Source organism: Tursiops truncatus, chromosome 15, assembly GCF_011762595.2.
Source record: "Tursiops truncatus isolate mTurTru1 chromosome 15, mTurTru1.mat.Y, whole genome shotgun sequence".
Lineage (NCBI taxonomy): Eukaryota > Metazoa > Chordata > Mammalia > Artiodactyla > Delphinidae > Tursiops > Tursiops truncatus.
The window spans coordinates 401,812-415,416 of record NC_047048.1 but is presented as its reverse complement, the minus strand read 5'-3'; the positions used below and the strand labels follow the sequence as shown (position 1 = coordinate 415,416).

The following is a 13,605-nucleotide window of genomic DNA, read 5'->3' as shown; positions in this document are numbered from 1 at the left end:
AGTCATTAAGGAAATGCAAATCAAAATCAAAATGAGACACCACCTCACAACCACTAGGATGGCCATAATAAAACGAAATGGAAAATAAGTGTTGGAGAGGATATGGAGAAATCGGGACCCTCTCACACTGTTGGTGGGAATGTAAAACGGTGCAGCTGCTGTGGAAAACAATTTGGTGGTTCCTCTATACGTTCAACCTAGAATTACCACGTGACCTGCAATTCCACTCCTAGTTATCAAGATATAGCGCAAGAATGAAAACAGGTGCTCAAACAAAACCTGTATACAAATGTTCATAGCAGCATTACTCATAATAGGCAAAAAGTGGAAACAACTCAAATGTCCATTAACAGATGAATGGATAAGCAAATTGGAATATATTCATACAATGGAATATTATTCAGTTGTAAAGAAAAATGAAGCTCTGACACACACTACAACATGGATAAACCTTGAAAACACAGTGCTAAGTGAAAAAAGTCAACACAAAAGGCCACATACTGTATGAATCCATTTACATAAAAAATCCACAACAGGCACATTCACAGAGACAGAAGAAAGACTAGCTGTTGCCAGAGGCTAGGAGCAGCGGATAATGGGGAGCGACTGCTAATGGGAAAAGGGTTTCCATTCAGGGTGATAAAAAAAAGTTGTGCAACTAGATAGTGGGGATGGTTGCACAGCACTGTGAACATACTTAATGCCAAGGAACAGTACAGGTTAAAAAGGTAAATTTTATATTGTGTATTTTTACCACAATTAAAAAGAAAGCAGTTAGCTACTCTGCATGGATCCCCTTCCTGCCTGCCCCGAACAAAGACTGGGGCATAAAGCCAAGGGCTCTCTAGACCAGAGGGTAAGAGGCGTAGCTGAGTTCTAGAATGCCTTCCTGTGAAGGGGGATAAGTGAGCACTTCCCTGCTAATTTGGGGAGGCCACAGCCCCACTCTTCTACCTGACTTCTACAACGAGGCAGGAGGCTGGAAAGCCCATCTTTGGGAATCTAACAAGTCCAGTAAAAACAATGACACTGAGCGTCCCTCGAGGTAACCCCACCCGTTTTCCTAGCCAACGGTGACAGGACCAGCGCAGGCGCAGAGAACTTCCGAAGCGCTGGGCAGGGTCCCGCTCTCAGCCTTGCGAGTTCAAGCAAGATCACCCGACGCTTCAGGACAGGCGGACTCACGCCAGCGAACACTTAGGCCACGGACGGAGACTGCGACGCCACGGCATTCAGAAACAAGAACGTGTTACTAAATTTTAGAGGAAAAACAATAACCACCAAAAACCTCTGGAAAATTTAAAATTTGATGGCCCAAATAAAACGTCCAACACATGAGTTACAAAACTGAAGAATCTAGAAAGTCGAACAAGAAGACAAAGCTGGAAAGTGGGGGAGAAAGCTGAAAAAATAGAAAACCGGTCCAAGAGGTCCAGTACCCCAATACAGTAGCATTCCCAAAACACACAGAAAAGAGAAGATTAAGAAAAAAGAGAGAATTGTCAAACCAAATAAACAGAAAATTCCCCAGAACTACCCAACCGTCCCGCGTTTCCAGACTTAAAGGAACTCTGAAGCGTCCAGCGAAATGGACGAAAACAGACCCGAACCGCTCACGTTTCCGAGCTGGGAGGGCGGAGCGAGGGAACGGGTAGTGCACGGAGGACCTGGCACCGGACCCGGCACCGAGCGGGCCCCGCCCGACGTCAGCGGCCTCCGCGGGCAGCGGCCGGCACGCGCGACCCCCGGGCAGAGCGCCGAGCCCGGGCACGCGAGCCGGGCAGCCGGCGTGGGGTGCGACGTCCCGGGGCCGCGCCGGGTGCTGGCAGGCGGGGGTCGGCGGGCCGGGGAGGAGGCGCCGTGGTGGGGGGAGGGGAGCTGACGGGGGCGCGCCGGGTTGGGGAGGGGGCGCGGGGGCGCTCAAGCAGGACCGGGTGAGGCAGAGGGCGCCTGGGGCCAGCGGACTGAGGAGGAGCGGGCTGAGGGGGAGGGGACTGAGGCGCCGGGGCGGCGATGCCAGGCTGAGAGGGGGCGCGGGGGCAGCGGGGCTGAAGCGCCGCGGCCGTTGGCGGCCCTAGCGGGGACCGCAGCCCGCCCCCACCCGCGCCCGCCACGAGGGACGCCCGGGCCCCGGCCCCACTCCGCCCGGACCCCCGCCCCGACCCCCGGCTGCAGCTCACCTGCCAGGCGCCGCCACCGCCACCGTTGCCGCCCCCCCGCAGCAGCCTCCGCCTGAGGCCTCGTCTGCACCGCCCAGGCCCCGCAGACCGTGCCTCTGCCAGCCAATCGCGCGCCGCGCCTGGGAGAAACGCGGACGTCCACCAATCACGAGCGCGCCACTCGAAGCTCCTCGGCCAATGCGGAGGCGGCCTACCTAGGCTCCCAGCCAATCGAGAACTGTTGCCGAGCCGTGGGGCGGGGAAATGGGCGGGGCTCAGGGGCGGTGCGCGGCGCGGAGGGGGCGGGGCGAGAGAGCCGGGAGGAGGGGCGGAGGGGCTCCAGTCTCAGGGAGGGTCTCTGTCCAGAGGAGGACCCCGGTCTCAGGAGACCCTGGGTCTCGGCCGGCAACAGCCAGGCCGTCCCGCGCCGTGGCCGCCATCCCTGCAACACCCGTCCCTGCGCTCCGTGGCTGTCTTCGAGCCCCTGCTCCCCACACCCAGAAACTGTGCGGTCTCTGAGCTCCGTCCGCTTTCCCAGGTGTGCGCGCCTGGCCGCAGGTGCGCTCCTCCGAGGCGGAACGTGGCGGAGCTGGGCCCTCCGGCTGCTGCCCCGGGGCCTGCCGAGGACACCTGCGCCTTCCTGACCTGCAGGCTTCTCCAACCACGGACCACACAGATAACAACAGGCCACTTTTGGGTGGGTTTTTGCAGTGGCTGAGCCCTGCCCTTTACTATCTCTTTAAGTTTCACAACCGACTTGCCAGGTAGATAAAGAAGCTATTATGATCCTACTTTACAAAAGAGGAAACGCGGCTCCAGCGGGTTAGGGGGCGGGTGAGGGCGGGAAGAGCCTACCACATTGCCCGCTCAGGAAAAGACTTCCAGGGCTGAAAAGGAAAATCCAGTTGCATGGGCCATTTTAATGAGAACATATTTATTACAGTAATGGCAATGGACTAATGCAGTGTTAGCTGGCTGTCCTTGTAGGGTTTAGGAAGAAAAAGGATGGCCTTTTTCTTCTCTTAGTTTATTAACTCACAGCACAGGGGCTGTGTCTTTAGCTGAGCTTGTAGGAAGTCTCATCCCTGGTATAAATTTTACAGATGGCGGTAGGTGTTTCATAAGCAGGGTAGGTGTTCAACAAGAGCACTGGCAGAGAGAGGAGAGAAGGTTGTGTTTTTTGAGTGTTGCCTGGGAGGGCGGGGGGTGGACTGAGGAGAATAAAGATCTGGATTAAGTCTAGTAGCTATAGTAGCTACTGGCCACATGTAACTGTTGATCACTGGAAACGTGGCTAGCCTGAACTGAGGTGAGCTGTGTGTGTATAAAACAGAATTTTGAAGACTAAGTATGAAAAAGAAGGTAAAATACCTCACTAATATTTTAAAATATTGCTTGTGTGTTAAGTTGTAATATTTTGGATATGTTGGTTAAATAAAACATTATCAAATTAATTTCATCCGTTTCTCTCTGCGTTTTTAATGCAGCGACCAGAAAATGTGAGATTTCATAGGTGGCACTCATGGTGTTTCCAGTGGACAGCAGTGTAGACATCCGCGGACACTTCTGGGTAAGGATTCCACACGGAAGGCAGGTCACAGAAGCAATCTTCTTCCTCCCGATAATTACGAAATGACCGAGACCAGCTTAAAAGAAGAAAAGATATTTCACCGGCAACAACGAACAGGGAAGGGTGCAAAGCCACATGCCATAAGGCCAAAGGAGGGGATGAGATACTGGCGGGGCTCCATGGGACCCCCCAGTACATGATGAAAGGAAGCGCACGAAATCCTGAGGGTCCCGCCAAGTTTGAGAGGAACAGCAGAGGATGTGCAGGCAGCATCGGGAAAGGCACGAAAAAGCCTTTGAGAGTAGAAGCCGGTGCTTCCCATCCTGGGCCCGTGGTGGTGCAAGGCAAGGCCAGCAGCCTCTCAAATCACTTCAGCCCCACCCGCTCCCTCCCCAGCTCAGAATCCGGAATCTGAATGCCTCTCAGCCTTGGTGGAGGTGAGCACCAAGGCTGGGCTCACCATTTAGGCCTCCAGGCTGAGGAGTGGGGAGCAGCCGGCGGGGGCGGGGGGACACGGGGAACGGGGAAATGTCCCTGGCAAAAAAAACAACAGAAACAGGCCCTTAGAACACTCACCAGCAAGAGGAAACAAGCAGGACAAGATGCCCTGATGGAGGAAGCAGTAGCTGACAGCCCCCCACCTCCAGCACACAGTGATGGGAGGAAACCCATGACTCTCCCTGCTCGTGTCTCCTCCACCTGCAGGGAAAGAGGCTGCAACCAGGGACAGACGCCCCTGGTGCCGACTCAGGTGAGGCCTGGAGGTCTTCTCTGGAGGGACTGTGCCCACCCTGACCACTTCCATCTCGTTTACGCTGGCTTCGGCCGGCTTCAGCTGGTTGGTATCGGTCTGTACCGGTGGGTGGGTATGAATGAGTTCACCTGGCACTGCAGCTGCTCCGGGCCCTTCAGCACAGCCACAGACACCTGGAGAGCAGCCAGCCCTGCTCCTCTGGAGGCCGAGGCCCGAGCAGGAAGAGACTTCCCCATAGGCACCGTCAGGGGCGTTGGGAGTCTTCCCTCCCCTCGCCGTGCTGGCCCCGGTGCCCATGCTTTCTGCCTTCCGTCTCCCTCTTGCTGTGGTCCTACTCCACGAGGTCTTCCCCGCCTGTGCCCACCCGTGCCCACCTGTGCCCCTTGACTTCGACCCCAGCATGCTCACCTGGACAGCTTCTTGGGCACTTACTCCCAGTCTTTCTTCTTATTGGGACTGCATTAATTTAACATATGTTTACTGCATGCCTACCGTGTGCCCCATACTTAGTAGGTGTTGGGATCCACCGATGAAAATCAAGTTTGCTGCCCACCTGACACGCCTGCTTCCAGCAGGAAGAGACTTGTGTAACAGATACGTGTGTTTGTGCGTGTGTCTTATGCCTACACAGTGAGAATTCACTATTCAAGAAAGCAAAACGGGTGGAAACACTGCTTTCTAGATGGAAAAACAAAAGAATTCTTCAGGTGACAGGTAGTTGGAGTGAGACAATCACAGTGCAGGAAGCTAACCTGGAGCCTGATGTCTTATGGAGTTAGATCACAGGAGGGAAGAGATAAACTCCAAGAACAAAGCTAGTTTTCCTTGAAAAAGAAAACAGCGCTCACAGTGTCATATGTGCAGAGACAGGGCATGAAATGTACTCAGGAAATGACAAGCTGTTAACTGAAAAATGTAGGTTCTATATGATTCCGTGTGTGTATAGACACACACACACACACACACACACACACACACACACACACACACACACACACAGAGCACAGAAAATTGCCAGTGATTCTATCCAAGTGGGGCTTCGTAAATTGTTTTCTTATTTGACTTTACCTGTATTTTGCACAAAATACTAAGAAATTTTTACAAATTTTAGAAGTTTAGAAATGTTAAACTATGGAAAAAGTACAGTAATATGCACACTGACTCCACTGTCCTAAATTAACAACCACTAATATTTTGCCGTTTTCTCATTGAAATTTTATTTTTAAAGAAATAAAACTAGATTCCAGATGAATGACCACCTAAATGAAAAGGAACACTAGGGGGGCTTCCCTGGTGGCACCGTGGTTGAGAATCTGCCTGCCAATGCAAGGGACGTGAGTTCGAGCCCTGGTGCGGGAAGATCCCACGTGCCGCGGAGCAACTAAGTCCGGGCGCCACAACTACTGAAGCACGCACACCTAGAGTCCGGGCGCCACAACTACTGAAGCACGCACACCTAGAGCCCGTGCTCCGCAACAAGAGAAAGCCTTCGTGCAGCAACAAAGACCCAACGCAGCCAAAAATTAAACAAATAAAAAAATTAAATTAAAAAAAGAAAAGGAACACTACGATGTCAAAAGAAGATAATGAAGGAGGCTCTGTTTCCCAGGGGTGGGGAAGGATTTCTTAAAACAAACCTCAAAAGCACAGACCTTATGATGAAACATTGATGGATCTGATTACATCAAAATGAAAGATGTCTGCTCAATAAAGATACCACGAACAAGCCAGCAGACAAATGACAGGTCAGAAGATATCTGCCATCTTTAAAAGACAAGGAGCTACTGTTTAGAATATACAAGAAGCTCCTGCAAATCAACAAGAAAAAGAGGAATGCAATAGGAAAATGGGCAAAGGATGGGAACAGGCAATCCACAGAAAAAGAAACTTAAATGCAGGACAAGAATATAATAAAGAGTTGCTTCAGCCCATAAGTAATCAGAGAAATGCAAATTCAAGTAACTCCACTCCACTCTACCCCCATCAGATTGGCAACCATCAGAGTGGACGACACCGAGTATCGGCGGGCGTGTGGACGGCCCAAGCAAGTTCAGGGGGAGGGTCCCTGGAGCAGTCAGGGTCACAGAGACAGCAAGGAGGAGGGTGGGCACCAGGGGCTGGAGGAGGGGGATGGGGGTTAGTGTTTAATGGGGGCAGAGTCTCAGTTTGGGAAGATGAGAAAGTTCTGGAGACAGACAGTGGTGACGTTGCACAACAATGTGAACATTCTTAATACCCCTAAACTGGACATTGAAAAATGGTTAAGTTGGTAAATGTTATGTGAATTTTAGTACAATTTTGTGGCATCTGGAAAGCAGCCTCCCCGAGGTACCTCCTGTGGATGAAATCCTCCCACTGATTATAAAACCCACCTGCTTGGGGGCTTTAACCCGTTCCAAGGGGAAAGGGCAGCATGAAAATAGTGACCCAGGAACCGGATGGGCCAGAGTGAAGGCTGCTCCCAACATGGGGCACAGGTGTCCAGACTCGTGTAACTGGGAGTGAAGATGCTGGGAGGTTTCAGCTCCCCAGGCATCTCTCCTGTGCCCTCTGCAGCCCCCACCCCTTTCCACCGTCTGTCCTTAGCCCCTGGAAACCACTAGCCTGCCATCTTTTCCTAAAGTTTTGTCATTTCAGAAATGTTGTATAAGGACTTTCCTGCTGGTCCAGTGGTTAAGACTCCACACTCCAAATGCAGGGGGCCCGGGTTTGATCCCTGGTCAGGGGACCAGATCCTACATGCATGCCACAACTAAGAGTCCACATGCTGCAACTAAAGGTACCACACGCTGCAATAAATATCCGACATGCCGCAAGTAAGACCCGGCACAGCCAAATCAATCAATCAATCAATAAATATTTTGTAAACAGCGTTGTATAAATGGTATCATACGGTATGTCAACTTTTGAGGTTGGCTTTTTAAACTCGGCACGATTCCTGGAGATTCACTCAAGTCGGTATGTTTATTAGTATTTGGATCTGTGTGGTTTGTTGTGGTTTTTTTTTGGCTGCACCACGTGGCTTGTGGGATCTTAGTTCCCTGACCAGGGACTGACTCTGGGCCCTGGCAGTGAAAGCTTGGAGCCCTAACCACTGGACCACCAGGGAATTCCCATGGATCTGTTTTAATGCGAGACTTTTTAAAAGGAGGTTGCAAACACGATAGGACTAATCAATTGGACCATGACATGGATCTTTCTGTCGTGGTGAGTAGGACGCTGTCCCTCCTCCTGTCCCTCTCTGACGACACTTCTCTGAAGTTTGGGGACACCCTTCTTTCATGCAGCAGGAAATGGGACACAGAGAGACGTACACTTCACGCTGACTGGAGCCACAACACCTGGACTCCCAGCATCATCCATGTGATGACGACGTCCTGACAGCACCCGGGCTTAGACTTGTGGGGACCTGTTCCCGTTCTCAAAAGGTGCCCACCCTCCTGGTGGCCGCAGACATATGCTGGTGACCGGCTGTTTATGCATCAGGTCCTTTGCGTCTGTGAGTTTATCACACAGGCTTCCACGTCTCAAATGTCCATTCTTAAATGCCCCGAAGCGTATTGGAAGTCACCGTAAGGTAAACTTCTCCTTCTCGGGGATGTGGCTGTAAGGCAGAGGTAACTGAGATTTGAATTCAAAGTGGGATTCTTTTGAGTTCTGAAGCATTTCTATTGTCATACAGTGAGTGTTTTTGCCTGTGGTGAGTCACTGTCACAATCTACACAGACCATCACACAACCAGGTGCAGCCAGTTCACCCACTTGTGGCCTCTTCAAAGACCCTCCAACCGGCTGGAGAAAAGCATATGAACCTCTGTCTTCCTGTAGGCCCTGAGTCCGTTCTCATCCCTGATGTATTTCCAGACTAGAGGACGGCACTCCTTTCCCGCACTGTGAGAGATAGGCTTTGACGGCAACCAGCATGTGCACATCTTTCCTATGACCGCCAACAACGACAGGTATCTTGTAGGAAGTATCTAAGAGCTTCTGCTTCCATTTCTATGGTCAGAAGTCTCCTTACTTCTGCATATTCAGAGGAAAGTGAAAGGTGACCCAAACTTGCCTTATGAAAAGCCCAACATTGCAGGTAGGCAGATCTCACCTTTATGGGCAGAGTTGTGTGTAAAGGCTGGAGGACATTTAGCGGCTAAGGTCTGTTCATTTCTTTGGTAAGAAGGTCACTGACTGAGTCTGCCAGAATTCACCTTTGCACCGGCACCAAACACGCAGACGGATGAGCACAGTTGAGTTTGTGGACAAGATAATGACAATCTTTGTTTTATGTATCCTGCAGTCTCATTAAACTCTTCACAGACATCAAGAAGACGATTTGAAACTCCTCTCTTCCGATCAAAGCAGCTAAGAGCTGGAAGAACAGTGTTTTGCTGCCGGGATCGCATGGGTCTCATTGGGGTGAGATCTGAAGGGTCAGCTCTACGCTGTCAGGGCAGGAGCCACATCTCTTAGCAAAACCTTAGTTCCAGTCTCAGAATGCGGAAATGTCACTTTACTCAGCTCCACAGGGCGTGAAGGGACAATGCGTCCCCAAGCTCCAGCAGCGGTTACTGACCACCTGTGGCTTTGGAGAGACAAAAAGTTGCGGCTGGTTTACAAGAACTTTCCTGTCACGTCAGGGACTCGAGGTCAGTCCCCACCTGTGCCTTCACCCCCTCCATCTGAAAGTCCGTATCCAGATCTGTGCAACCCCACAGCCCGAGGCTTTAGCCGCTATGCAAACTGCCACACTCATAACTGCAGTTTCGAAAACATAAGAAAGTATTTAAAAAAATTTTAAAAACCCATAGATCACTTTAATCCCATCACCCAGAGCTCACTTTTGTAAATATTTTTATGTCTGTTCTGTCACTTTCTGTGTACACATGCGTACATTTTTACAGAAGTGTACCCTGTATGTGCCACTTTGCAGCCTGCTTCTCCACCTAGGATGCCTGTGGACACTCTTCTCCGCCCACAGACAGAAGTCAAGCTCTCAGTGCAGGGAAGAACTGAGCACAGGCAGTTTCTCCTCTTCTCACCTAAGGCTTCCTTGAAAGGATTAGTGGAGAAGCACAGAAAGGAGGTGGGTGGGGATGGGAGACGTCAGTAGATGAGAGCATTCAGCAAATCTGGGCAAGGAGAAAAGCAGTTAGAAGAGTGGCGGAGGAAGCAGCATCCCAGAATAGGCACGGGGGTGGGGAAGGGGCTGGGGGTGGCCTGGGCAGAGGCGGGGGCTTGTCTGTCCTGGTCTCAGAGGCTCAGCTTCGGGGTGGGGCTGACACAGGGGATTAACCAGAGCTCTGGGTTGAACAACTGTTCCCTCCCAAACGCAGGCCACAGAGCAACTGGCAGCTGGCCTGGCTCCCTGGTCCAGAAGCCAGATTTCTCTTCTCCAAACAAATCAAGCAAACTGCTTGGTGCTTTTAGGGTGGGGCGGGGCTCCCCAAGGAATTCCTCCGTCGGTCCGGCACCTGGTAACCCTTACCCTTGGACAGGACACTCCCGTCAACCTTTCTATTTAGGAGCGAGGCCTGTCAAGGAAACTGAGTTAGCTGGAATAACCAAGTAAGATCTGACCACGCCGAGTGATGGGAAAGATTCAGAGCGAATGGAACTCTCATACATTTCTGGTGGGACCGTCAAATGTTACAACTACTCTGGAAAACAGATCAGCAGTTTATAATATAGCTAAGCCTACACTTTTTATGCCATCCAGCGATTCCACCCCTCAGCATTCGCCCAGGCAAAATGAAGACGTATGTCCACGCAGAGACTTGCATACGAACGTTTCTAGCAGCGTTATTCAAAACTGAACAGGAAGCACCCAAACGTCCCTCAACTGATGAGCAGATAAAAAATTGTGATACAATGGAATACGACTCAGCAATAAAAATGGAATGAATAACTGCTACATGCAAAAGTGTGGCTAAGTCTCAAAAACACTGTGTTGAGCATGACAATATAGAAATGACATTGTAATCTGTAATGTCAGAAGGCAGATCAGTGGCTGCCCAGGGCCTGGCTGCGGAGTGGGGTTTGACTGGGAAGGGGACCAAAAGAACTTTGGGGGGTGATGGAAACATTCTATATCTTGATTGTGATGGTAATTGCACAACTGTATATATTTGTCAAAACTCAGCAAAATATACACTTAAAATGGGACCATTTCATTGTATGTAAATTAAATCTGAATAAAATTCATTTAAAGAAAAAGAGACTTGGGACTTCCCTGGGTGGTGCAGTGGATCAGAATCTGCATGCCATGCAGGGGACACGGGGTGGATCCCTGGTCCGGGAAGATCCCATGTGCCACGGAGCAACTAAGCCCGTGCGCCACAACGAAGAGTAGCCCGCTCTCGCTGCAACTAGAGAAAGCCCGCGCGCAGCAACAAAGACCCAACGCAGCCAAAAACAACAACAACAAGACCCAGAGACTTAAAAAGTAAATGGTGAAAATCAAAAGGTCAATAGAATACTAAGAAAATAGATGAGAAATGATGGAGCTGAGGAGGGTGGTCCAGGATGTTCAACTTCATGTACACAGAAGTTCCAGAATTAGAGAATAGAGAAAACAGAGCAAACAGAGAAAAAGTTCTTAAAAACAAAGAAACAAACAAAAAATTGTAGAAAATGAAAGGGCCCCTCAAGCACAGATCAGGGTGAATGAAAAAGGAATCCCCATCTAGACTTGTTCTTGTGAAATTTCAGAGTGTTAGGGATAAAGAGACATCTTCAAAGCATCTGGAGATAAAATTCCAGTGACTTCTCCAGAGCTGTGCCTTCGAAATCCTGAGGAAAAGTTTGGAATCTAGAAACCAATGCCAAGTTATGAATGCAAATTAAAGGCCTTTTTCGATACGCAGAGACATCCCTTTCTGAGGATGTGCCTAGAATACACTTCAGCACACGAAGCCAGGAACCAAGAACAGGAAAAGCACGGGACCAGTGGGCCATGGGTGACGTCCGCAGTGACGGCCGGGCAGCGGGCCTGAGCAGCAAAGAGGCCAGGGGCTCTGAGACAGACAGCTGCAGGGAGAAGGGCAGGCTCTGGGGGCTTCTACGATCTAGAAGCAAAGCATGAAAAAGCATTTTCAATCTGTTCTAACTGTAAAGAGCAATCTTGACAATGTACAAGTAAAAGTCTGGGTGATGGGAGTTGGGAGGTGGGTGGAAGGCGGAGAGGCAGAGGAAAGGACAGGACTCCTGTCTTCCGTTGGGGGAAAGGATAGCGATACCGTCCAAAGCTGGTGGGACAAGATATAAAGGTTTAAGGATTGTATATTGTTTAACGCCACACAGGTGCTCGAGGAAAACCTACAAGAATAATATAATAAATGGAGGTGGGAGGAGACGTGAAAGGGTAAGTGAGAATATGTTCCCTGCCCTCACCTGATGTGGCCCTGACGTCTGACTCTTGCCGTCTGTCCAATCTTGCCTCCTACCGCCTTCCTCTCGATCGTTTGTAAGCTCCCTGACTTGTCTCCTTGCTGTTTCTTCAACTTGCCAAGTTTGTCCCTGCTCAGGGCATTGGTACCTGCCAAGCCAGTAGAGGCAGGTTGGGCAGCCGAGATTCCACAGAAGCACATTCATCCCGGCATCTCACCGGCTCGCGCCTTTCTGAGCCACAAGGGTCAGCCCTGATGCTGAAGGTCCCTTGCTCACCCGGTCCGAGAGAGTGGTAAATTCACCCTTGTCCACTTGTATTCTGCAAAAATAGTAGACAGACTTCCCATGTACTCTGTCTCATTTCCCCCAGTGTTAACATTGTTATGTCTTATACCTTAAACACTTAAAAAATTATTTATAGGGCTGTCCTTCCTCCCCCACTTATTTATTCTTTTCTTTTCTTTTTTTTTCTTTTTGGCCGCACCGCGTGGCTTGTGGGATCTTAGTTCCCTGACCAGGGATTGAACCCAGGTCCCTGGCAGTGAGCACTAACCCTGGAGCGCCGGGGAATTCCCTATTTATTCTTTCTTTATATCACTGTGGACTCGTGGATACTTACTCTGTAACTCATAAGCAAATAGCATTGTTATTAATTTTGCCACGCATACAGTTCCAGCTTTGGCCACTAGGAGCTCCCTCAGGTCGGCTCCTGAGTCCCCATCCTTTTTGGAGCACTTCCTTACTTTCTGGCGATGCAGGACACTCCAGGCTCATCCTGGACTTTCCCTGCCCTAGCCCTGGAATCAGCCACTTAAGCCCATGTATACGTGTTGGTTGACTTGGAGCGCTCTCTGCCCCAGGTACGAAGAAAGGAAGAGGGTGTGGTGAGAAGGAAGGGCACCCCTGCCCTCTCCTCCCGCCCCCGGACCCAGAGACAGGTTCTCTCCGGCTCTCTATTCTTCCCTTCAGGAAGGGTGTTGCTAACAGCAGGTGGGGTGGGCTCTCGGTGGACTGCGCCCCGCTGCCCCCGTCAGTACTCCCCAACTGTGTTTGGGGTGTAGAGCTTGTGCTCAGAGCGTCGCCGGAAGAGGATGAGCTAACTGCCAACCGCGAAAGCTACGGCCTGTCAGCATCCCGAGCCCCCACTCACAGGCACCTGGTCCCCTTCCAAATCTCTGGGGGCCGGAGAACAGTGGGAGGGGAGCCCCAACTGGAGGGAGTCCAATCCCTACTGGCTCGAAGACTTTCTTACTAAGTCACAAGCTTAGTACATGAAAAATTCATTTTTTTTCCAGGTCGTTCTAATCAGTATTTATCTCTATTTGTGTTTCAACTCTGACGTTTAATCTTGCAAGTAAGAGAACGTGCTGCTCAAACTGGCTTAAGCTAAACAGGTTTCGGGGACTCAACTGAAAAGACGTGGTTGGACCGCAGGTGCAATTTGACGAGGGTTCTGGCTCCATTTCTCATCAAAATAACAACCGCCACAGCGGCGCGCCCTGACTGGACCACCAGCCACTCAGGAGCGGCGACGCCTGTGGGCCGCTCCGGGAACCTGCCGCGTTCCCGCAGGGCTGCACTGGGAGGGGCGACTCGGCGAGGCCACGTGACCCAGACTCGGCCAATCGGGGCCGCCGCCGCCGCCGCCGCCGCCAGAACTAGGCTGCGGGCGCTTCTGCGCACGTCCGGCCCGAGGCCGCGCCGGCGCCCCGGATTGGCCGATGCCGGATTACACGGCCG

The 13,605-nt window shown here is 51.1% G+C and overlaps 1 protein-coding gene across 2 annotated transcripts in view; it reads right to left on the bottom strand.

Moving 5' to 3' along the window:
- The window catches only part of SUN1 (Sad1 and UNC84 domain containing 1), a 51,889-nt gene extending 49,613 nt beyond the window's left edge, over positions 1 to 2,276 (bottom strand). Inside the window, exon 1 of one of the 2 annotated variants that reach the window (XM_073791784.1) lies at positions 2,181 to 2,276. The gene's annotated coding sequence lies outside the window, so the exon portion shown is untranslated. The remainder of the gene's footprint in view (positions 1 to 2,180) is intronic. The other variant, XM_073791786.1, reaches the window with a different exon arrangement.
- Positions 2,277 to 13,605: the final 11,329 nt, after the last annotated feature.